The sequence below is a fragment of the Jaculus jaculus genome, chromosome 2 (assembly GCF_020740685.1).
Source record: "Jaculus jaculus isolate mJacJac1 chromosome 2, mJacJac1.mat.Y.cur, whole genome shotgun sequence".
Taxonomy (NCBI): domain Eukaryota; kingdom Metazoa; phylum Chordata; class Mammalia; order Rodentia; family Dipodidae; genus Jaculus; species Jaculus jaculus.
The window spans coordinates 149,476,017-149,500,973 of NC_059103.1; the positions used below are offsets into that span (position 1 = coordinate 149,476,017).

General features: G+C 37.6%; 1 non-coding gene and 1 pseudogene across 1 annotated transcript; both read left to right on the plus strand.

Moving 5' to 3' along the window:
- Positions 1-292: 292 nt before the first annotated feature.
- Positions 293-1,300, plus strand: LOC101597210 (annotated as a pseudogene).
- Positions 1,301-7,043: 5,743 nt separating this feature from the next.
- On the plus strand, positions 7,044-7,233 carry LOC123458891. Its single transcript, XR_006635841.1, has one exon. It is a non-coding gene; the product is annotated as a U2 spliceosomal RNA (small nuclear RNA).
- Positions 7,234-24,957: the final 17,724 nt, after the last annotated feature.

A 24,957-nucleotide genomic window follows, 5' to 3' on the forward strand; every position in this document is an offset into this window, starting at 1 on the left:
TCTAGTATAGCATCTTATATTAATTTAAATGGATACCATTATCTTTCTTTGAAAATCCATTACTTAAAACTATACAGCAGGTGTTGAGAATATTTGCTAAGAGGATCCATTGGGATGAAGATAGATTTCTTGAGCTTTTCAGTTGGGTGGTCAGATCCTTTGACAAAACAGTTCAGAGTAGTCTGATGGAAGGGACATATAGGTAAATAATAAAGCACTGCAGTATAATCCATGCTATTAAGAAACAGGAGTAGATTGCATTCGAGTTGGAAGAGGCAAGTCCAGTCTCAAAATGGAGGGTCATGGTCCAAAAGAACCAGAGCAGTTGAGGAAGCTGTTTATTGGTGTCTGAGCTTAGAAACTACAGATGACAGTTTGAGAGAACATTTTGAGAAATGGGGCACACTCACAGATTGTGTGGTCATGAGAGACCCCCAAACAGAGTGTTACAGAGGCTTTGGCTTTGTAACTGACTCATGTGTTGAAGAGGTGGATGCAGCAATGTGTGTTCAGCCACACAAGGTTGATGGGCGTGGAGTGGAACCAAAGAGAGCTGTTTCTAGAGACGATTCTGTAAAGCCTGCTGCCCATTTAATAGTGAAGAAAAATTTTGTTGGTGGTTTAAAGAAGACACAGAAGAGTATAATCTGAGAGGCTACTTTGAAAAGTATGGAAAAATTGAAACAATAGAAGTGATGGAAGACAGGCAGAGTGGAAAAAAGAGAAGATTTGTTTCTGTAACTTTTGATGATCATAATAAAATTGTTGTTCAGAAATATCACACTATTAATGAGCATAACTGTAAAGTGAAAAAGGCCCTTTCTAGGCAAGAGATGCAGTTGGCTGGGTCACAGAGAGGTAGTGGAGGTGGATCTGGCAACTTTATGGGTAGTGGTAGAAATTTTGGAGGTGGTGGAGGTGGTGGCAGCACAGGGAGTTATGGTGGAGGTGATAGTGGATATAATGGATTTGGAGGTGATGGTGGCAACTATGGTGGTGGTCCTGGTTATAGTAGTAGAGGAGGCTATGGTGGTGGTGGACCAGGATATGGAAACCAAAGTGGTGGATATGGCGGTGGAGGAGGAGGATATGATGGTTACAATGAAGGAGGAAATTTTGGTGGTGGTAACTATGGTGGAGGTGGGAACTACAATGATTTTGGAAATTACTGTGGACCACAGAAGTCATATTGTAGACCCATGAAGGGGGCAGTTTTAGTGGAAGAAGCTCTGGCAGTCCCTAGGGTGGTGGCTATGGATCTGGTAGTAGAAGTGGTGGATATGGTAGCAGGAGGTTTTAAAAACAGTAGAAAAGGGGTACAGTTCTTAGCAGGAGAGAGAGCGAGGAGTTGTCAGGAAAGCTGCAGGTTACTTTGAAATGGCATTAGAGGAACTGCAAAAATATGTCACAGAAGGAGCGATGATCTATAGTTAGAAAAGTCACTGCAGCTTAAACAGGACTGTCATAGCCGCAGTTTGCAAAAAGTGCAGCTACTGATAAAATGTGATGTAGTGTCAATTAGATGTACATTCCTGAGGTCTATCATCTGTTGTAGCTTTGTCTTTCTTTTTCATTCATTACATCAGGTATATTGCCCTATAAATTGTGGTAGTGATATGATACAAGGAATAAAAAATTAAGGAATTTTTAACTTTTCAATATTTATGTATTTCAATTTTGCTACATTTTAGTACATAAACTTAACAAAGTGCAGTTTTGAAAGTGTGTCCTTGTGCATTACTGAGTAAAGAAGATCATTGTTAATTACTATTTTGTATGGATTTTGCTAAAGTTAACTGTAAAGAAACACCTACTGACTTGCAGTTTAAGGGGAATTTATTCTCCCTACTTCCAAACCCTGCTATGAATGTGTGCTGAGATGTGGAGAGAGTAGATATCTGTATGTTTGCAATGTGCATTTTAGAATATTTAGGATTGGGTATTTAATAAATTAGCATATTGGTGAACTTAATAGCATTAAGATTACCTTCAAATGAAAAATCTCAAAATTTCTATTTGGTTTTTGTGCATTCTTTTCAAAATGTAATCATGATTTTAGTGTGTAGACTTACTGAATCCTAGCTGTTATAACATCTCCATTATAGATTCACATTGTTCACATTTAAAGTGCCACCATGGATTTTAGATGTAAAGCATGAGCTGCCCTCTTTAAATTCTGGAAAGAGGTAGTGGATATTTTCCATTCCCACTTTTAACCTTGATGCAGGACCACTAAGTCTGCCATGTATAAGAAAACTAGTAGGTTCCTGATGTTGTTGTTAGTTCATCTTAAAACTCAGAGGTTCACCAATCCTGGGTCATTTTCCTTGGTTTAGTTTTTCCCTAGTTTTTAGAGCAAAAGAATAAAAATCACTCATTGAACCCTTAACTGGCTGGTATGCTTTCCTGTTTGTGCCCTATACATATTTAGATGAATGAAACCAAGTTTAGATATCATTGTCTAAAATAATGCAGCAGAAACATAGCACAGTTGCTAAGTACAAGCTTCACACTTCTCATAGATCTGAAATTAAAATCTGAAATTAAATTGGGATAATTGTGAGTTCCCAAAGAACATGGTATTCTCTGTATATATTTCAACCTAAAACATGTTGGTGTGCATATACTTTGTTTGGAAAACCTGGTTGAGAAGAGTTTTAGAAATGAAATTTTACATATATGAAAAGCAATGTCTACTGTTTTGCACCAGTCTAGCGTTTAAGTACTGAGTAAAATAAGCAATAAAAAGGGGATGGTGTGTGCTAGTGTTTGACTATGCTCTCTGTTGCTCTAATTCTGTGCCTCTGTGAAGCATTAATATTTGGATGCATGCAATGCCAGCATGGAACTCAGTCTTCACATAATCCACTCACCAATAAATGCAACAGACAACATTCCATTGCTAATGGGCACATGTGAATAAGAAGTATAGAAAATAGGCTATAGAAAATTGTTAAGTCCTTAAATAACAAGTGTGGCTATTCACTGGACACTGTCAATGTTCATAATTTAAACCTGGGTATCTGGTCAAAATGCTTGGGGAAGATTTTATTAAAATTGAGCTAAATTGTCTCAAGTTCCTTTATTCATATAATAAAAGTTGAAGAAATAAAAACAGGAATAAAGCACTCCAGACTCCTTGAGAAGAGGACAGACTCACTGAGAAGGTGTCAGGAAAGGCTCACAGTCCCACAAGCACCTGAGTTGATCTCAAGGGATATTATAACCATCTTGGTATCAAGATAGAAAGCTTTCAAGCTTGTGTCTTGTTACAGTCAAATTTGCATTGCTGGCAGAAAGCAAACAAAGCTCTTGTATAACTTTTTAGGCATCAAGCAACTGACAGAGGCTTTCAATCTTGACTTTTTACTTCTAAAGAAAGAACAAAAGTATCCTATCTATATCTCTTATCAGAGAAATCAGTTGCTGGTAGCCAAAGGGTGATATGGTGAATCATGCCTAGTGTTGCATGGAAGTTATGTAAGACTGAAAATAAATGGCTGCATTTGGAACTTGGAAGGTTATTGCTAGTTTGGTTTTTGTCTAGTCTGGTAGTGATCATAGTCATATTTAAACATGCTGAAAATGAAAGGTCCTACAAATCGACATTAAAATTTACATTTGAAAAAGATAGATTATAAAAGAAAGGAAGTTACAGACTATTAATGCAAGGTTATCAAATGAAATTTGAGGGAGAGAACACAGAACTGTAGGTACCATCATCACAAAGCAATCGAAGGAGGTGTGGTGGATACACATTAATGAGGGAGAGGCAGGCCAGGCATGGTGCCTCTTACCTGTACATCAATTGTATTCTACGGCAACATAGCATAGGAAGCTTAGTAAACTTTGATGCATTCACCAGTGTTTCTATCCACTTTTTCACTGGAGTTTTTAAATGATATGTGAATGATATTTCTTATAGGCAGTGTGCATGTACCCATGCTGCTTATGTTCATGAGGATGGCAGAGGATGTGATTGTCATCCAGGTATAGATATCATTATCATGAAGCCAGAGAAGGCAAAACTGTCTCTTCACTAAACGATGTGAAGTACCATAGGGCTAGTGTGCATGGGATTGGTTGGCCATTGTGTAATTATTGGCAGCAAACAGGAAAGTCAAATCCAAAGACTGAGGACACTTGAATAGCTTATTATCCAATTTTATTGTTAAAAATTTAAGAACTCAGAATCTACATTAAAATGTGAAGTATTAGGGCTAGAAACAGTAACATCATCTAAAAACATGAATAGCCACTATTTTTATAAATGTATACATGTTCCACAAACAAGTCATTTTACTAGCTAGTTAGCACTCTGAAGCTAATATTGTGATAGTTTATGTCTTTTTAACTTATTTTTATTTGTACTAGTTTACCATTATGTTTGAAGTTAGTGTTCATTGAGCATTGCTCCTTGTATAAAACTGTTAATAGAGATAACTCAAAAGGTAGCAGATTTATCCTTGTATATTATACCAGCTCATGTGCTATAACTACCTTTGAAAAAAAATTACTGCCTTTCAATGGAGAAACAGCCTAAACTTCAATAAAAAAGCTCTTTACACCCCCTACAGCAATCATATTTCACGGAGGCAAGTTGGAAAAAAAAATAAAGGAAAATGTCATAAAAGCAAATGGACTGAATGGAAGTCAGGAAGGGGTGAGGGAAGAAGGAAAGGGGAGAGAAAGCAAACAGGAAATAGTGGTAAGAAGTGCAGAATGAGATTCTTTTGTTGTACTTGGCTTCAGGACCACATATTTGTATAAACACAGTGCTCATTTTGTTTCTGCTTTTCTACTGCATCTCATAGTGTTTGAAGGGTTACGGAGTAAAACTCCAGTCACCAAACACCATGCGCTGTTTTACTTTCTTATGACATCTCTTAATTATAAAATTTAAAAAACAAAATAGGTAGGTGTTCATAATTTGCTTTAGGAAAATCCATGCAAGACATCAGAAAATTCATATAAAGTTTTTCGCTTCTGATGTGACATATATGTTAGTATGACTGAAATGAGAATTTTTACTAAGAAATATAGACAGGTATATATGTATTTTTTTTAAACTGGGAACATTTTAGAACATGCCAGCTATAGTACAGCCCTGTTTGGATATGGGAGGATGGTATCTCAAAGTACATCCAAACTTCATGAGAACTTCTTATGCAGTTTGCCATGTGCATCATGATATACAGCATATGGCAACATGGGCTGTATAACAACAACTAGGTTTTTGGAGCCATAGAGCAAAAGCCTCTCCATTTTGCCTGGGCCTGCTCATAAGCTGACTCATTACTCAGAAACTGGTCCATCCAGCTTTCTGTTAGGTACTTCTGGAACAGTGGCCAGCAGACTGCTTACAGAATCTTACCTTTTGCAAAAGGCCAGTTTATAGTCAGGATGTGAAGCCTGGTGCAGTCAGGATGTTAAGCCATTAAGGCAAGATTAGATTAACACCTAATTACATTCCCTCTAGGTTTCCTAACAATTCCAAAGCCCTGGATCACACCAGCCAGATTATTCTCCCACTTTTCTTCCCCTATATAACCACTGTGTAAAAAATAAAGACTCTGAGGCCTTGACAAACATCTAGCATGGTCTCCTTCTTGTGTCTATTTGACTTTTCTCATCCAGATTAGCTTCTCCTCGGGTCCTTGTTCAACTCCACACTGGCAGGGGCAAGTGGCGCCCGAATGTAGGGCCTGAGGTACGAAGTGTGACCTGGGCGTCGCTTGATTGGATGGCCGTCCTCACCATTGGATCGCCACCCCACCAGGGTGAGTGAAGATCCACATAGATCACTACAGGCAATACACCTGTAACACAGATCTGCTCCGTGGTCACCACAGAAGAAACCCACCTGTGATACAGACCTGCTAAGGTAAGACAAGCCACACAGACTTCTAGTCAAACCATTTAAAGACTATTTAGTCAGATTTGCAAGACACAAGAACTACAGGATTTTCTTTTTGCACTTCTTTTCCTCCTTTTACTTTCGGTTGGTGCCATTGTGTGGAATTGCAACATAGCGACAGGGCAACTGAAGCCTCTTGACCAGGGCTACCCTCTGGCATTGGCTGAAGGCCCTGAGCTCCCTGTGCAAATCCCGACAGCCCGTTCGGGTGTTGGCAAAGACCTCCTATATAGCCTCTCTTCCTACCAACCAACCTGGTTATGCAACAGCCAGTAAATGCTCTTAGAGTGGCTGCCAGTTCTTAAAATTGCGGAAAGGCTCATGTCAAGCTTACTGAAGAATCCCCCGTGCCAGTTCTCCAACCAGGAACATTGCCCTCTGGTCTTGCTGTTTCTCCTCTTTCCTTTTCTATCATGGGACAGACCCTAAGTAAGCATAAATTGTTAAAGGGCTTAAAACTTCTCTCAAGACACAAGGAACATGGGTTAAGAAAAAAGAAAAAAGATTTAACAAAGAGTAAAAAGGTGCTTATTGCCATAGTAAAAGATATTTTAAAAGCACAAGGAATTGAGATTACTTCAACTTCTTTAAGCAAAGTTTTTGATTTTATCAGGAGGATTTGTTCTTTTTATGTGTGTGTATATATGTTTATGTGTGCTCATTGTGCTTGCTAGTTGTGTCGTGTTTATGACTGTTTGTAACTAAAGAGATGAGATGGATACAGGTGACACCCCTTTATCTTCTAGAGAATGATTTCAAGGAAAAGTTAAATGTCTTTTACAGGAGTGAATTTGCCAGATATTTGTTCTAGGTCAACTTCACCTTACATAGAAGATGATTAAAAATAACAAAACTTCCTCTAAAGAGGTAATTTATAATTTGTCAGATATTTTAAAAAAAGATTGTAATGTCCTGTTACTTAAAAGGAGGAGGCAACTGATCTGACTTCTAAGCCAGCCTGCCTCGAGATAACAACACAATTTGCCTTAATTACTTCTAATAAAATCATTTCCAAGTGCGTTATTGGTATTAATGACATAAAATTGTATTAAGACTACTTTCTTGTTAGTAATAGGATTAATCAATTTGGTGTAATTTTTTAATAGCCTTACTAGAAAGATAATTAATCCATTCTTGGCCTTTTGGCTAAGATCAAGTATAGTATCCTTTCTTATCAGTTTAATATCTGATATGCTCTCTATCTGAGGACAATATATTAAATGGATTTTTGGAGCTCAGAGTTGGAATAGGAGCTTGTTTGTCCACTTCATGCATTGACCTGGTATTGTAGTACCTCTAGGAACGGTGCAACCCCTTGGGGGAATAAAAAAAAAAGATAATTATGGGGTGAGAAATTTTCTGTATTTTATTTATTTTCTGGCATAGAGATGCAGGGGTTGGAATAGGAGAGAGAAAGAGAATGAATATGGGCATGCCAGAGCCTCCAACCCCTACAAATGAACTCCAGACCCATGTGATGCTTTGTGTATTTGGCTTAGATAGGTCCTGGGTAATTTAACTCCAGTTGTTTGGCTTGGCATGAAAGCACCTTGACTGCCTTAGCACTGAGTCATCTCTCTAGCCCAGACTCTTATAACTATTGCTGCTAACTAACCTCTCCGTGCTGCCCAATTTTGAAAGGATTACAAATAAGAACAAGTTGGAGAAAAACAATAAGCCCATTTCTTCTCCTACAAAAGGCCCTTGCTGAGGAGTAAAGATGCTTTAAATGGGTATAAAATTGAGTTTTCAATGTGGACTTTGAAAGTCTCATGTATATACCATGAGACATGTTTTTTGAGGTAGGGTTTCATTCTGCCTAGGCCAACTTGCAACTCATTATGTAGTCTCAAGGTGGTCTCGACTCATGGTGACCCTCTTACCTCTGTCTCCTGAGTGCTAGGATTAAAGGTGTGCAGCACCATTCCCACCTAGTTGCATACCTACTATCAACACCACAATGCACGACCCATATACCTCAACAAGGAGGGGCCAATGGGGAGGGGGCAGGTCTCTGATGAGCCTAATAATGGTATCAAACTGCCTGTTTTTGCTGAATACAAAATTAATAAAATAAAAAAAGAAAGAAAATCACACCTTTTGTTAGTATCTTACCAAGCCTACCTTATAAGACAGTATGCCAGCATTCTCTTCTTTCAGTAAATGTATTATTTTACATCTAAAAAGTAAAAAGTGGTGCAATGCAAAGATCCCTCAAATTCCATAAAACATGACAAAAGAGATTGGACTATGAGTGCTATATCTCTTTGACCATTATACTTCTCCAAGAACTTTCTCATGTGCAAAGCATATATGTTTTATGATAAGTCTTATTGGTCCATCGTATTTTGTTTCTGCATTCATCTTGGGTTTCTTTGTTTATAAAAGCTATTGCACCTTAGCAATATACTAGGGGCATTTTAATTATTTATTTATATATATATGTATATATATAAATTTTACTTATATTATTTTAAATTTATTTAAAATTTTATTTATATTATTTATTTAGGGGCATATATACATATATAGTCTATCTATCACCTATGTATGTAACATCAATGTTAGTTTATATTGTGTATTATGTCTTAAAGTGCAATTATGTCTAGACAACTGATGTCCATCTACCCATTAACATCTATTTCTTCTCTCTTCTTTCCCCCTGTATACTATTTTTCCTCTTTAATAACGTATATCGCTTCCAAAAACATAATTAATAGGTCATTTTGAAAGATATCACTTCCTCACTCTCTTGCCTACTTATTTCTTTGATCAAATTATCCTTACTCTCTTTAAAATGACTTTGTAATCTACCTATACTCTCACTTCACCATTTTCAGTTCCCTATATACTACCCAAATTATTGCTATAATCCTGCATAGACTTATATCTCCAGTCTTTCACACTTAATCAAATCTGTGCTGCTCACTGTGAAATTTATAAAATGCATGCCCAGTTCTGTCATTTCTTTCATTAAAATCTGCATATTATTTGACCATACTGAGAGAATGACTTCCAATTTTCCATTTATTGTGGCCTTAGAGGCTATTTACAATGTGACAATAATATACCATATTATGGCATCCCTTATTTTCCATACTCTGGCCAATGTTATTTTTGATCATAACAAACCACATAGTTTTTCATCTCTAGCATGTACTAACACCATTCTTTTTGTTCATATGGCCCTGCCATTCTTAGGTAGTTGTCAAATCTCTTCTTGCTTTGGCTCATTTATCAAATCCAGAAAGCCTTTCTCTCTGAAGGTTTCCATAGTACTCTAAACAAAATTAATCACTCATATTGGGCTTTAATAACCTTATCATACTGACATTACTCAGCCTTCTTAACCATATGTGTTAATGCTATGGGTTACTTATTAAAATAGCTAATACATTTATAGGGCTATACATAATGCGATGTTTGCATACACCAAATATTAAAGGCTGTATATACTTATAAACTTTAATACCAACATTACATTATTTTTTTTAAGGAAGAGAATGAGTTTGCTCATTTTACTTTCCTGATGTTGATGATCACACCTGGACCTTACCAATGTGTAAGAGATCTGTGCTAGACAATGGAATGAATTAATGAATTGTTAAACATCTCTATGAGAAAACGCCTATCACACTTTTCATAGTATAAACAAAAGGCATGGAAGATTTGAAGTTAAGTGATTTTATTGCAGCAAAGAACATATGTGGGCATTGTGGGGCCTAGAGAGATGTCTCAGTGGGTAAAAATGCATTCATGAGTGCAATCTCCACCAACTATGTGAGAAGTTAGGTGTGACCATGCATGCCTTTAACCCTAGTCCTGAAGATGGTGGAGACCAAAGGACTGCTGGGACTCACTGCTCAGCTAATTCAACCAAAACAAATGTAAAGTTATAGGATTAAAACAGTCTCAAGGAAATAAGATGGAAGATTAGAGAGGAGCACACTCAATATGTGCATCTATGGACAAGCATATGCACACTCATGCATACAACACACATACAACACATACCAAAAAGTGTAGTAGTTGAAATCATGTCATTTAGCACCACAATTGAAGCTTATTATACAATATTTCTATGTTTACTTGGACTCAAAAATTACTGCTATTTTTGACATAGACTTTAGAAAAGTTGTAGCCAAAAAATTACAGTCTACATGAGCCCCAACAATCAAACAGCATCATCAACAAAAAAATAATACTACCATAAAAATGCTATAGTCTTCAATGAAATTTAATTGCAAGAATTTTAAAGTGCATTAAATAAATGCCAATAGAAACTCAAAATCGAAAGAATGAGTGGGATTTCATATACATATCCAAAAACCAAGGGACATTATTTTATAACTGGACATATGACCAAGATCTGTATCAGGTGAAGGCTTCATCAAAAAGCAGCCCTTACTTCAATTGCAATGATAATATTTAATTATATTTTAAACACATAGAATGAATACATAAAAGACTTATTTTATTATTATTTCAAATATTTTACTATTATATTCTTGAAATACCAGGATTTCCAACTGGTAAAAACACTGCCTATAATAGTATACATTTTAAATAAATATAAAAAGTAGATACTATGTTACCTTCTTAGTGCTATTTAAAGTTTACAAAGCTTAGTGCCATAAAGGACATATCTTAAATTTGTCAAAACTGTTGAAGTCCTAGTTGATTATGAATAAAGCTCTCTCAGTGAAAATATGTAGAAATTAAGAAATAGTAAAATTTTTAGGTATTGAATTGTCAAACATTTTGAAAGGGGTAAGTTTTGTTATTCTCTTTAACTTACCAGTGTTCTCAATGAAACAGAGGGGTGATTGAGGACACAGCTCTAGTCCCAGCTGTTGAGTAACTGCTACAAGTAATTCTCTGTGCCTCAGCTTACTCATTTTTATTAAAAAAATCCTAAAGTTAGAAGGCAAAGAATTTAGCATAGTACCTGTCATTTGAAATTGATTGACACAGTTTCCTATTATTGTTTATGAAGGAGGTACGCCAAGCTAGAAAAAATAAATGCAGTTCTTATGATGATCCAGATCCCATTAGTTGAAACTACTGTGTGAGATGATCCACAGGCAAAGCCCCGTGGAAGGTAGATGGCATGCAAAATGAATACAAAGTGGGCTTCTCCTCAAATGACAAGCCACACAGACTCATCACAACCTGTAATACATGACTACGCAAAGTAGGTGGGCCTGGAGCTGTTTGTATAACCTCCATGAAATGCTATCTGCTGGCATGAAAATAGCAGTCCATTAATTTTGGTAGATTTGGAATGTCCTCTCCCATATATAGCCAGCAGTTTGGGGAAAAGAGCATGCACTATTCTTGCTCTCAGCATTGCTCCTTATTTAATTAATAGCCTGAGAAAGAAGGGACACTTTTCCAGCACTCTGAATAGCAACTTTGAAAGTACTTATAAAATAGTCCTATACTAAAATCAGAACTCCAGCAAAGCAGGTTGTCAAGCACATTATATATTTATCTCAGTGCTATTAGGCTCTCCATTTGCCCTGTGTGTCACTCATTATCATGTGGGAATTCTGCAGCTTTCTGCTTTAATATGTGACATGATTCCAGCCTGGTGAAAGCACTGCTTAAATGACGTCCATGAGCGAATCAGACTGGACCTGTTGGTGGCTATTCCAGGCTGTGGAAGAGAAGCTTTGTCTTATTTGTGGCATGGAAGGAGGATTTGGAAGCTCACATCCAAGCAGCAGGGTATGTCCTGTGATGGGCAAGGTAGAGAGCTCTCTATTTGAATGTGATTGAGGAAATTGGAACTCTAATGTTGGCTCATGGGAATTCTTAAAAATTACACTAACTAGACTTTCTACATATTAAAGATACTATAAGTTAGGCCATTTTAGCCTAGATATATTTTACTAAGCCACTAGAATTATGATCATTCTAGTACTTAGCATATGCTGGTTTTGAATGGTATCATCATGACTGTGCAGTTCCAGGAATGTGGGCAATCTAGACAGAAGAGAACAATGAAGTAAACACTCTAAGGGCATCCTAAATTCCTCTTCAAACTCAAAGTTGTTGTGCTCATCCATCAGTTCTCCATAAAACTTCACTCAGGGCACTATCTCACTTGCCACATTTAGCTATTTCTGAGAATATGCTGCAAACTTTTTCTCAGAAGTTCATTTCTACAGATGTCAGGTTTATAGACATGACATGCTCCAGAAACTCACTTTGAGAGCTAAGAGCTTGTCACAAGCTAAGCTACTGGAACTATTTCCTACTCAGTTCTACAGTAATGAAAACAGCAAGCTGTCCCTTGCCTTTTTTTTTTTTTTTTCTCCTCACTTCCCACCAGTATCACACACTATTTTCTATCATACAAAAGAGTTGTTGGTATTTAGGTCTCCTATGATAGATACATTATTATTTTATTCCTGGTATTAGAGATTTCTTCTGCCTTGCTGCTTAATAAAATCTTCTTATGAGAAACATAACTTATAGTTTAGCAACTAGGAAATCATAAATGACTGTATTAACATTTATTTTGCAAAGAAAATAAGATTATAAGTGATTGTGCTAGCATTACATGTGGACAATGCGTACCAACTCATGTACATATCAACTCCATGAAGGCTTTATTTTTCTCACGATCAGCACAGAGGACAGTTTTGTTGTTGCTGTTGTTTATTTTTATTTATTTATTTGACAGCAACAGACAGAGAGAGGAAGAGACAGAGAGGGAGGGAGGGAGGGAGGGAGAGAGAGAGAGAGAGAGAATGGGCGCACCAGGGCCTCCAGCCACTGCAAACAAACTCCAGACGTGTGCGCCCCCTGGTACATCTGGCTAACGTGGGTTCTGGAGAATCGAGCCTCGAACCAGGGTCCTTAGGCTTCACAGGCAAGCGCTTAACTGCTAAGCTATCTCTCCAGCCCTCAGAGGACAGTTTTGAGATGTCCCTCCTTTCTTCTTGGATATGAATACTAAATAAGAAGTAATTTTGACCCAAGTTTGCATTATTGAGAACTATAAATTGTTGGCTATTAGTTGCTTGTTGTCTATATGTAAGCAGATACATTCCGTAGTCACAATTATATGAATAAGTTGATTGTTGGCTCTTGTTTTAAGAATATCACCTTGAGTGTGAAATGATAGTTTAAAAGCCCTTTAGTATTGTCAGTGATGGCCTAAGACTTTTCTGTTAACCATGTTGCATATGGCCAGCACTGGATCTTTGGAAAAGTGAATGACTATGGATAGAGCAAACACTGGTGACAGGGGGCATTTATAAGTCTTATGGGCATTTTCAGAAAGAAGAGTAGGAAGAACCTGGGTTTGCAAAATTGGATAATCTAAGTAACACAGAATTTGGAATGTAGGATGAGTGATAAAAGAATTAGAGAGAGAGGAGACACAATACTGGAAGTAATGGAGGTGGCCACAGCACAGTGACAACAGACTGCATGGGTGCCATGCGAGTGATACACTGACATTGGTGGCAGTGGCCATGCTTATTGACATCCTCATCAGAATATTGTGAGGTCTTATCTTGGTAGTGATTCTGGTCTGTAGGTGTTCCTTATTTCCTCAGACTTGTCACAGGTAAAAGTTTCACCATCTCATCCATTCTGAAAGCCAGCCAAATGCTTATAACACATTCATTTTCTGTTAAAAGAGTATCATGACAGGATCAAGCAGATCTCCTCAAACAAATCTATGTAGTCCTTCTTCTTTTAAGTCCAAGTCTTTTGTATTTTGATCCTTTTATTAATTTAAGGAAAGATAAGAAAAATGGAATTAAGAGAAGTTATGTAGGGCTGAAGATATTGCTTAGTGGTTAAGTGCTTGCCTGTGAAGCCTAAGGACCCCAGTTCAAGGCTTGACTCCCCAGGACCCACAATAGGAAGATGCACAAGGAGGCACACGTGTTTGGAGTTCATTTGGAGTGGCCAGGATGCCCTGGAGTGCCCATTATCTCTCTCTCTATATATATGCCTCATTCTCCCTGTGTCTGTTGCTTTCAAATAAATAAATAAAAATAAAACAAAAAACGTAAAAAATAGAAGTTATGTACAAAATGTTGTCTATTTTTATAATTATATCTATCAATCTTAAAAATTATATGTAGTAATTTTCAAACATTATATTATATTAGGGATAGTTACCTTTAATTTATGTACTTTTCCATTTTTGGAAAGTAAATATATATATATGGTATGTCTTCATGAGTATGAATATGTGTGTTTGTGTGTGTGTGTGGCATAATGTGTTTCTAGAGGTCAGAGAACAACTTTCAGGGTGGTCCTTACCTTTAATCTCAGTGGAGGCAGGTTCTCTTGTTCATTGCTCCTTTCATCAGACTAGCTAGTCCATGAGCTTTGGGAAAGATTGTGCTGTCTTCACATTCTACCCTGTCATATGCAGGCTGGGATTACAGAAGTCTGCCACAGTTTCCAGCTTGTACATAAGCTCTGGATATGTGAACTCTAGTACTCATGTTTGTGCAGCAAGCCCTTAATCCACCCAGCCATCCCCCCAGTGCATATGCACTTTTCTTACTAGTGACAGACAAGCAATCCAGGGACTGCAAAGACCACTGTTTCATCAGTACCATGACAGGATAGAAGTTGATTTGTGCCTGAAAATATGATTCTGACTTCTCACTAAGCATGAAAGAGCTTAAGATAAAAAAAAAAAAAGGAGCCAAAAAGAAAAGACTGGAGATAAAAGCTTGAAGAACCATAAGGATTAAAGAAATTGAAGATGTGAACCAAACTAGAAGACATAACCTGTGGTACTCCATACAAGACAGTTTACTACTATGATCTGTTTATAGACAGCTGACTCATAACCTTTATTCGGACAGCTTCCAATATCCTCCCCCAAATTTCTCTGGGAGTTCCAAACTTTTATTAGTTGTACTCCTGGACATGACCCAAAGCTGTGGGATATTAATATCAGAAACATGTCTGTATGAAAAATGAGATACTTAGGAGCAAAAAAAGAGACAAGATACTCATAGTTCAATAAGTAATCAAACAACCTATGTTGAAACAGGGCTCAATGATCTGAGTAGATATCGTACCAAAGAAGAATCACAGTTGTAAAAACCACATAAATAAAAACTCAAACTCATGTATCATTAGAGAAATACAGAGAAATATCCCAACAAATTGTCAATATTCTACTGGAAAGAGTCAAATGTAAAATAATTGACTGTTTCAATTTCGAGTGAAGAAATGAACAGAGAGGGGTTGTCATGGATAGTGGAAAAGCAAAATGGCAGAGACAGCTTCACAGATATTTTCAGTCTTTTCAATGCTAAGTTGTTTTATCATGCTATACTGATTATATCCCAAGTATTTAATCACCTTATTTGAAAATTTGTATCCACACAGAACTAAGGATAATATTGTATATAATAGCTTCATTCAAAATGGACCAACATGTATTTAGTCATTGTATTTTAGTATAAAGGGTTATATAAACTATATAAAACATAATAGTATTTGGTGATTAAGGAATGAACTTGACACCATGTTAAAATGTAGATAAGTCTTAAGTAAATGATATTTTAAAGACCATGCAATATAGTACTCCATTTACATGAAACTATAAAATAGCAAAATTCTTAGAGGCAATAAGTAGATAAATTTAGAGCATGAAACTATTCTTTATGATTCTATAATGGAGGAAAGATAGATGACAGGATTTTAAATAAAAGAGAGGTAGTCAGTGAGTAAAATTCTTGCTGTGCAAACCAGAGTACCTAAGTTCCCACATCCTGCACCCATTCAAATGATGGAAAAGTACAGTGTGGAAGCCTGTGTATAATGCCAGTGCTTCTGAAGATACAGACAGAGGAGATCTGTGGCATGCTGGCTAGCTAGACTAGATAATTGGAAAGCTCTGGGTCTTAAGGAGAGACCCTGTATCAATAAATAAGGGTGTTGGCCTGGAGACATGGCTTAGCAGTTAAGCACTTGCCTGTGAAGCCTCAGGACCCCAGTTTGAGGCTCAATTCCCCAGGTCCCACATAATCCAGGTGCACAAGGGGACGCACATGTCTGGAGTTTGTCTGCAGTGGCTGGCGGCCCGGGCACACCCATTTTCTCTCTCTTTCTGCCTCTTTCTCTCTTTGTCTGTTGCTCTCAAATAAATAAAAATAAACAAAAAAATTAAAAATTAATAAACAAGGGGGTTGTAGTTACCTTTTCATTGCTGGACATTGGACAAGCAGCAGCTTATGGGACAAAATGGTTTATTTATTTCAGGCTTACAGAATCCAGGGGAACACCATCATTGTCCAAAGAAAATAGCTTACTTCCATAGATCCATAGCTAGGGGAGTAGGAAATAGCACTAATAGCCAGCAAGAGCTCAAAATGACTGTGGACACACCTTAGGGCTGGACTTAAGATCTGCCCTCAGTGAGGCCTCCTACAGAAGGCTGTTGGAGACTTAAATTGCAAGCTTAATCAAAAATACTTCAGGGGGCTGGAGATGGCTCAGCAGGTAAAGGCTCTTGCTTACAAAGCCTGGTGGTCTCTGGTTTGATTCCCCAGTACGCACTTAAATCCAGATGTGCAAAGTGGTGCACAAATCTGGATCTTGGGTTTGTAGTGGCAGGAGACTCTAGTTTACTCTCTCTGTTTGTCTAATAAGTAAATATTTTTTTTAAATTTTTTATTTATTTGAGAGCGACAGATACAGAGAGAAAGACAGATAGAGGGAGAGAGAGAGAATGGGCACGCCAGGGCTTCCAGCCTCTGCAAACGAACTCCAGACGCGTGCGCCCCCTTGTGCATCTGGCTAACGTGGGACCTGGGGAACCAAGCCTCGAACCGGGGTCCTTAGGCTTCACAGGCAAGCGCTCAACAGCTAAGCCATCTCTCCAGCCCGTAAATATTTTTTTTTAAAAAACCTCAGGCTATAGGGGACATACATTCACATTCAAACTACCTCATGAGGAGTGCAGTAGAGAAGACATCTAACATCCACCTCTAGTTTCCACAAGTACACACAACCACACCCACAGAGTACACATATACCTGCACATACATATTCATACCCACATACATATAAACAAATATATACTGTCCTACACACAACACACCAAAAAGATAATAACTATTTTTGTAAGAAATTGGCATAATTTTATTTAATGGTAAATCATGACTCATTTGACATCTTAGTTTACCAGTTTTTTTTTTTTCTTTTGAGAAGATTTCAGTATGCAGTTAAAGCCACACTTGAACTCATAATTCTCCCGCCTCAGCCTCCTGAGTGCTACGATTTTAGCTTTGTTTAGTGGGGTTATTTGTATGTTTTAATTTGGTAATTATCATTTGGCAGCCAAACTTCACTTCAAACCATTCTAGTATATATATATTGTCAGTTATATACCATAACATCTATGAGTTGAATTAAATAAATTTTCTTTCTCATATCCTGAAATCATAGGAGGTTCTAGCTGTTTGGAGAAGATAAAGCAATTTTAATAATATGAATTCAGAAAAATATTTTTCCAATGAAAAACCCTGACTGCAAGCATATAAACCTGCTTTATGTGGTCATCAGAGAGACACTGGCTTGTACTCAGGCAGTTAAGTTCTTGGGTTATTGATTGGATCTGTGTAGGAATGTGATGGATTATATCCACTGAGCTGAGCTGAAAGATGTTTGAGCCCTGTGGCTCAGTTCCAACCTCACAAATCATTCTTACTTCACACACAAATGTAAAACACTTTGATGATCTGAATCTGTGAGGTATTATGCATGTTGCTACAGCCTTTCTTTTTAATGGCATAATTGTCATTTAAAGCCTTTCTTTCCCACAAGAGTTATGAGAGAATAGATTCAATCTATCTGTAGACCATTGCCTTTTTTCTGGGGATGATCCAGGTAGCACTACATTTATTTTCTTTACAGATAACCAATTGCACGTATTAAAACTATTGCAAGGTTATATGCATTGTTGGCCTCTTTTTGGAACACCTTCACTCACATGCTTCCTTTTCTTCCTGTTTGTAACACCAGTGATCAGGAGAACTTGGTAGTCTCCCAACAGCCTCTCATGGTTCACTTTCCAGTAGTGACCTGAGGAAGGGACATATTTTCCACACTTGTTTAAACTGAGATGGACTTTTCTGGTCCATGTCATTCTTCCTGACTTACAAACAAAATTCCTTCAGGATGAGTAATAATTTTTTTGTGTGTGTTCAGTACCTTTACTATTGTCATTAGTTTTGGTTGCCTTTCTCTTGTCATTTTGTCATATTTTCATTTCCTGGATTCCTCTCTTTGGGAGGAAGCCAGTTGTCCCTCTGAAAGCAGCCCCTTGGTTTTCTTTTGAGAGATTGTCTTCAGGGCTATGAGTTGGTGCTGCCTGGCTTCATCAGACTGACTAATGAAGATCATATTAGCCTTATGTGAGTCTGTGTTTTTCATGCTATTTAAAATTAATTGTAAAACCTAAGACTGTCTTGTCCAAAAGTGCATATGAAAGTGATGGCAAGGTTATTTGCCTTGAAAGTAAATAGCATGGTCATGTATGAAATGGCCATAACTGTGTGTAGCTAGAAATGGTCTCAGCTAGATGGGTATGGAAGCATGGGAGGATCTGGCACACGGCCTAATTGCAGTCCTAGTCTGTGTCTTTACTGTCTCAACCCCACTCCATTTGATGGTTCAGAGCCCAAGATTCTGCTCAGCAGAACTTTAACCTGACTTTTGTCCCTTTGTGAGTGTCTTACATTTAATATGAATGTGGGCTCTGAAAAAAAATTAAAGAATAAACAAAGAGGAAGAAGATGCAGAATGGCATGTAGGCCTGAGGCAGGTTGAGGTGACATTGTTAGGAATGAGAGATGAGGTGGTGAATGGGAAGTTAAGGAACATTTATACCTTATTTTACATACTACAAGGAGCTATACCTCTCCTTGAATCATCTTTCTTGTCTTCATGCTTGTAGTTAGCAAGAAAAAGAGAAAGGAAATGTACCTGTAAAACAATCCAACAAGACACATCTGTAAAAGTGCAGGTAACATTTGTAAGTGGAACTGAATATTTATTTATTTATTTTAAAATTTCTTTTTGGGGGGTAAGCATGGTGGCACACATCTTTATGAGACAGAGAAAGTGAACAAGAATGAGTGAGCAAGAGAGAGAGTTGGCATATCACTGCAATCGAATTACAGACTCATGTACCCCCTTGTGCACATGTGTATCTGGCTAATGTGGGTCCTGGGGAATTGAACCTGGGTCCTTAGGCTTCCCAGGCAAGCACCTTAATGGCAATGCCATCTCTCCAGCACAATTTATTTATTTATTCATTTATTTTGAGATAGGCTCTTACTATGTAGCCGTTGCTGGCTCAGGATTTATTATGTAAACCAGGCTGGCCTCAAATTTGTGTCTGATCCTCCTACCTCAGCCTCCGGAGTTCTAAGAGTATAAGCCTGATGCAGAAGTTTTACATGTATTAAAACTATTCCAATAGCTAATAATAGTTCTAGTTTAAATGTGCGACTTATACTATGAACACTTTAGTCATCTAAGGTTATGCAACATTGGATATGATGTCCATTATTTCCTCTCTTTCCCTTTGCTGTAAAAAGATCCACACTTATTTCCTCTCTGGAAGCTTATTCTCTTCTGCAAACAAGACTGCACCTGATTAAGAAGGAGCCAAAAAAAAAAAAAAAAAAAAAAAAAAGAATGAGCCTGATCTCGGCATGAGTAGCTCATACCTGTAATCCCAGCATAAGGAGGTGCTGGGGTCCAGGAAAGTCTTTAAATCTCACACAGTAGGTTTGTTTTTAATTTTAATTAAATAATTGAATAAAGAAAAGGATGAGAAAGATAATTATTAAATTATTATATTTTTCCAAGGAAATACAGAGTAAAGGAAAGACACCCATGTGGCTAGAGATCCCACATGGGGAGCCTAGGAAAACCATGGAAAAAAAGAGAGAGAGAAGAAAGTTCAAAGAACTCCTGTCATGTGGGGAACTGGGGGGGGGGTAAGGAGCCTATGTGGAGAGTAAGGGCTATGGGGCTTTTCCCTCCTCTCAGCCTGGGTGGGCCTGGGTGAGACCCAGTGGAGGGAAAACTCAGAGCTGGAAATTCCCAAGTAGTCAGAGAGCCTGCCCTCCTATTACAAAGGTATTTACAACCTTATAGTGGTGGGCTCTCTTCTGGCTCAGAAGGAAAGCTGGTTGGTTAGGGCTAGGGGCTGTATCAGGAAGTGTTCGGCTCTGACCCCATGTTCTGGTGGGGGCTGAACTTGACCAACCACAATGTTGAAATCCTTTGAAAGACCTTCTTCCCAGGTGGAATTTTTTGTTTGTGGAAAACAGGTCTAAGGAAGTAGGCAAGAAATAGGAAGTCAGGTCACATTTGATTTTTAGCAAGTGCAGACTTTCCTGTATGTTTTCTTTTCTTTTAGGGGTCCAGTCACCCTAGCTAGCTGTATTCCCACTCACCAGCACTTGGGAGGCAAAGGCAGAAGGATTATCATGAGTTCAGGGCCAGCCTGAACTATACAGTAAATTCCAGGCAAATCTGAAATACAGCTTGAGACCCTGTCTCCAATTGCAAACAAATCAAAGCAAACACTGAGGCGATGTTATCTCCACAGCAATTGCATAAATACTTAAAGAAATTTAGTCAGTTATCTTGAGTAATGCTGAGGTGTATCTTAATCTTAGCATTTATTAGGATGACCATTACACCTTAATTTTCATACAAATCCTAGTGTTTAATCACACCACATTTAACTATTAATTCACATATTTTCTGCTAAACGTTCTAGCTACAGATTTTAAAAGTTGTAGTCCACAGGACATAATAAACTAAATTTGATAATTTTAAAATTTTTGAAATGATGCTAGAAAGGACAGATTGCTTAATAAGAAGAGGCAAGTGGGCCAATGCAATGGAAAGGTCCTCAGAGCATTTGTTTGGAAGCCACACATGTGTGCAGTTTGGCTAGTTTTCTTCTTTTAAATCTATTAAATTCAACTTTTCCTTTGAAATGAAGACCCTAGGGGAACTCTTACTGGTTCCCCATTTCTACCCACTTATCCTATGAACACTGATATTTTCCAATCAATTTCCTTGTAATACACTTAGTAAGTAACACTGCAAGGTGATTTTCTTGGAAATTCTACTAATTTTAAGACAACATTCAAAATGGCCTGCAATAAATGGCCTGTAGTGATTATGAAAATTGGGGCTGCTACTGTTGACCCCTTTGCTCTTCCCCATTCTACTACTAAAGACGTGACTCAACTATAAATTTTCTCTTTTAGGAAGTACTTGTGAAAACTATAATTTCCAGCATTAAAATCAGATTACCTTCCTAATACTTTTTAGGAAAGGGAATAATTTTGTCTGTAACAGTTGGAAAAACAGGTTTTCAAGTGCTCACACATGACCATACAGACTTAGATTTCTCCCCTGGCATATGCAATAGACATTTGAGTGATGCAAGAGACACAAAGAAAGCAAGCTTATGATTCCTAAACATGTTCATGACACCCTGAAGGGCTGTATGCCAATCTTCATGAAGGGTAAAGTAAAAGTGATTAGCTTAAAGACAGCCCTCTTGGTTTTGGAAGTACCATTCAAATTCTGGAGTCCTTCTGTCCCTATCCCCTAACCCCCATGTCTGAGTAACAAGTGCATCACTAAATATTGAAAAGAGAGAGATGAATGTAATGGGGTTCCCACTTTTGCGCAATTCAGAATTTAACAGAGCAGACAAGCTGAGTTCGGAGTAGGAAATCTCTTCAGCATTGAGACAGGATACATTGAGGATAAACTAGAAAACCTCATGTAGATTTTCTTCTCCTCTTCCTCATTCTTCTTCTTTTATTGTATGCAGTAGTAAGAGGAACACCCAAGGAGAGCGGTGGGATAATGGAATGAATGAAACTTGATGTCCTAGACGAGTTGGGAGAAAAGACTGTGGCTGGTTGGAAATAATGGTTCTTTATCAGCAAAGTAATGGACCAGGAGATCTGAGCAGCTACTGCAATTACCTAGAACAAAGCCACCACTCAAACAAACTGCAAATAGTCCACAAATAGGAACCACATAGAAAATGGTTCACTAGTTACAAAATTAGCATGACAGAGACGTCTTAAATGAGACTCTTGTGTTCCCTCTGTCTTAAATTGGTTTTGTCCAAATGTTATTAACTTTAATTTTAGAAACAATTTTCACTTTTAGTTAAAATTTTAATACTCACAAAGTTAGATAGGGAACAAATTTATAATTTTCTTTTTTATCTGTATTAATTGCATAGGTTGATTCTTTTGTGATTACTTTCCAGTCTTCAAAAGTTACAGTTAAACATTTATGTTTTAAGAGTATTTTAGCAATGCTAATAGCTGCACTATTTTCTCAAGATTTATTCTCTCCTTTCTGTATTATTGGGGATGACATTTATAGAAAAAAATGTTTTCTATTTAATTCCCCAGAATCTAGGTTAAAATAATTTAGAGTATTTTGTTTCATGCTGAGATTGTCACCTAAATGATGTCTTATTATTTCAATAATTATTTCAGTGCATTACAAAATACAATCATCTCACAATTATCAATTTAGACAAAATCTTATGACACACAATGTAGAAAGTTTGTCATCTATCTTTTGTAATTTTTCTTCCTGAATGCAGCAGGGCTGTTTTATTTCTCTTTGCATTGCAGGAATGTTGCCACATGTCTAAATGTGTGTGTGTGTGTGTGTGTGTGTGTGTGTGTGTGTGTGTGTGTCTGTCTGTCTGTCTGTCTGTCAGCTCAAGATCACCTGGTTTTACATAATGACTTCAGAATAGGCTGGCCTACAGAGTGAGACCCTATATCCCCTATATCAACAATAATGTAGTATATGACATGGCATTTAAATTTATGGGTCTTTGAAAACTCTAAACAGGTTAGTTGCTTACATCATTCCCTTTTTATTTTTTAAATTTAACATCACAAAGCATAGAAACTGTATTCTAGAAAACAATTGTAGAACTCTAATCTTATTGCAAGGACCCACATTATCTTTTACCACAGGTCTAGCCATTTACTCAAGTTCTATTGCACTGAATGCCACCTGTTTTTGTTCTTCCAACTTGATTTTCCCTCTCTCTTTTCCCCTTTCTCTCTCCTTTGACTTCCTCTCTTCTTTCTTTCCCACACAGTAACTTTGTTGGAGACTTACTGCATTGCAACTAAGAAAGCAAAAACAAAATCATAACTAAAGGTAAATGTGACTTGTAAGGTATAGAATACAACAGAAATTTTCTTCCTATTTATCTTTGGACTTTAGACTACCTCTATCTAATGGTCTGTGGTTACTGTACCAAATAAAAATTCAATAGAAAATAGAAAAAGGCACACATATATTAGTAGTACTAGCAGTAGTTATTTGAATGTTGCTGAGATTAAACATTTGAGTAAAACCAGCTGATAGGAAAATTGTTTGTTGTTTATTTTGGCTTATAGATTTAAGGGCAAGCTTCATGATGGCAGCAAAAAGATGGTAGAGCAGACGCTGGAAACCCATTCTTTCCAATAGTAGGTAGAAAACAGCAGCAGTAGAGTGAGCCAAACTTTGGTAAAGAGCTAATTATAAATACCCAAAACCATCCCAACCAATACACTAGTAAACCTCCATCTTTCAACTTGCTGACAGCAGGTGAAAAAATGTTCAAAACACATGAGTTTATGACTCACACCATGAAAATATGCAAGTTAGTCTTAAAAAATGATATTCATTGTTACTGGACAATAAAATGGACTCAAGATTAGATACTGGTTGTGCTGTCCCCAATAACTTTTAAAGGAGTTTTATTTTCTTCACATTAAAATTTCTGAAGTATTATATAAAATAATGAACTTTTGGACTGAAGAGATGGTCCAGCAGTTAAGGTGCCTGCCTGCAAAGCCTAACAGCCCAGGTTCTATTCCCCAGAATTCACTTAAAACTAGACGCATAAAATGTAGCAAGCATCTGAAGTTCATTTACAGCAGCTGGAGGCCTGGTGAGCCCATCATCTCTCTCTGCCTCCTATCTCTCTCTGCTTGCAAATAAATAAATAACGATATTTTTATAAAACAATTTTGTTGGAAATAATTATATCCCAGGGAAGTAGTGAGTAGTATGGAAAACATGGATATGAGATATAATTAAGATAAATATAGGGCTGCTCCACAGGGCCTAAATTCCTTCTCCATAGAACACAAACCAGCCAATAAATAGCACAGACAGAAGGTTAGATGTAGATAAACAAAGATACCAAGGCCTCAGTTTACTACCTTCAAATCTGTAGGCATGCATTGGATACCCTAGAAGAACAATAAATAAAGCTTCAAATCAATAGAGCCTTATGAGTGAACTGAGGTAGATGTGAACAGCAATGATGCTCTGCATTCATGTCTGCTTTTAGATGATGACTGACAGAGCTGACAGCTGGAAGAAAAATTATCTTTAGGAATGGAACCAACAGAACAAAAGTAGCTCCCAGTCTAAAGATATCTAGGATGGCATCTGCATCTTTCTGAAATCAAGCTATTAAAAAACTAACTCTAGGACTTCTGGTCAAGATGGCAACTGCCTAACTGCACCACACCTGCTCGGGAAAGAAAGGCAAGGCATTAAGGGTTCATTGGGTCTTTTAGGGAAGGGCAATTTCTAATAGATTGTCAGTGTGAGGGCATAGAGGAAAAAAAGGGAATTGCTGAATCAACTGCTTGCAGGTAGCCCATCAGTCCTCTAAGCCCCCCAACCAGCCGCTGTACCCATAGTGTCAGCTTCAGGATACTCCCACACTTACTTTAGGAAAGGGGACTCAAGCCAGCATAGTTCCACTTGCCTCACTGCACATGGGTGATCACCCTGCTACCCTTGCCCATGCATGACCTTGGGCAGGCTCTGCCCACTGACTAACTCAAGCTCAGGCTCCATCAGTCTATCTACCCACAACATGCATGCTGAGTACAAGCTTAGCCTACTCTACCAATTTGCCAGCTTACTACTCCAGCCACCAGCCCATCCATGGGATA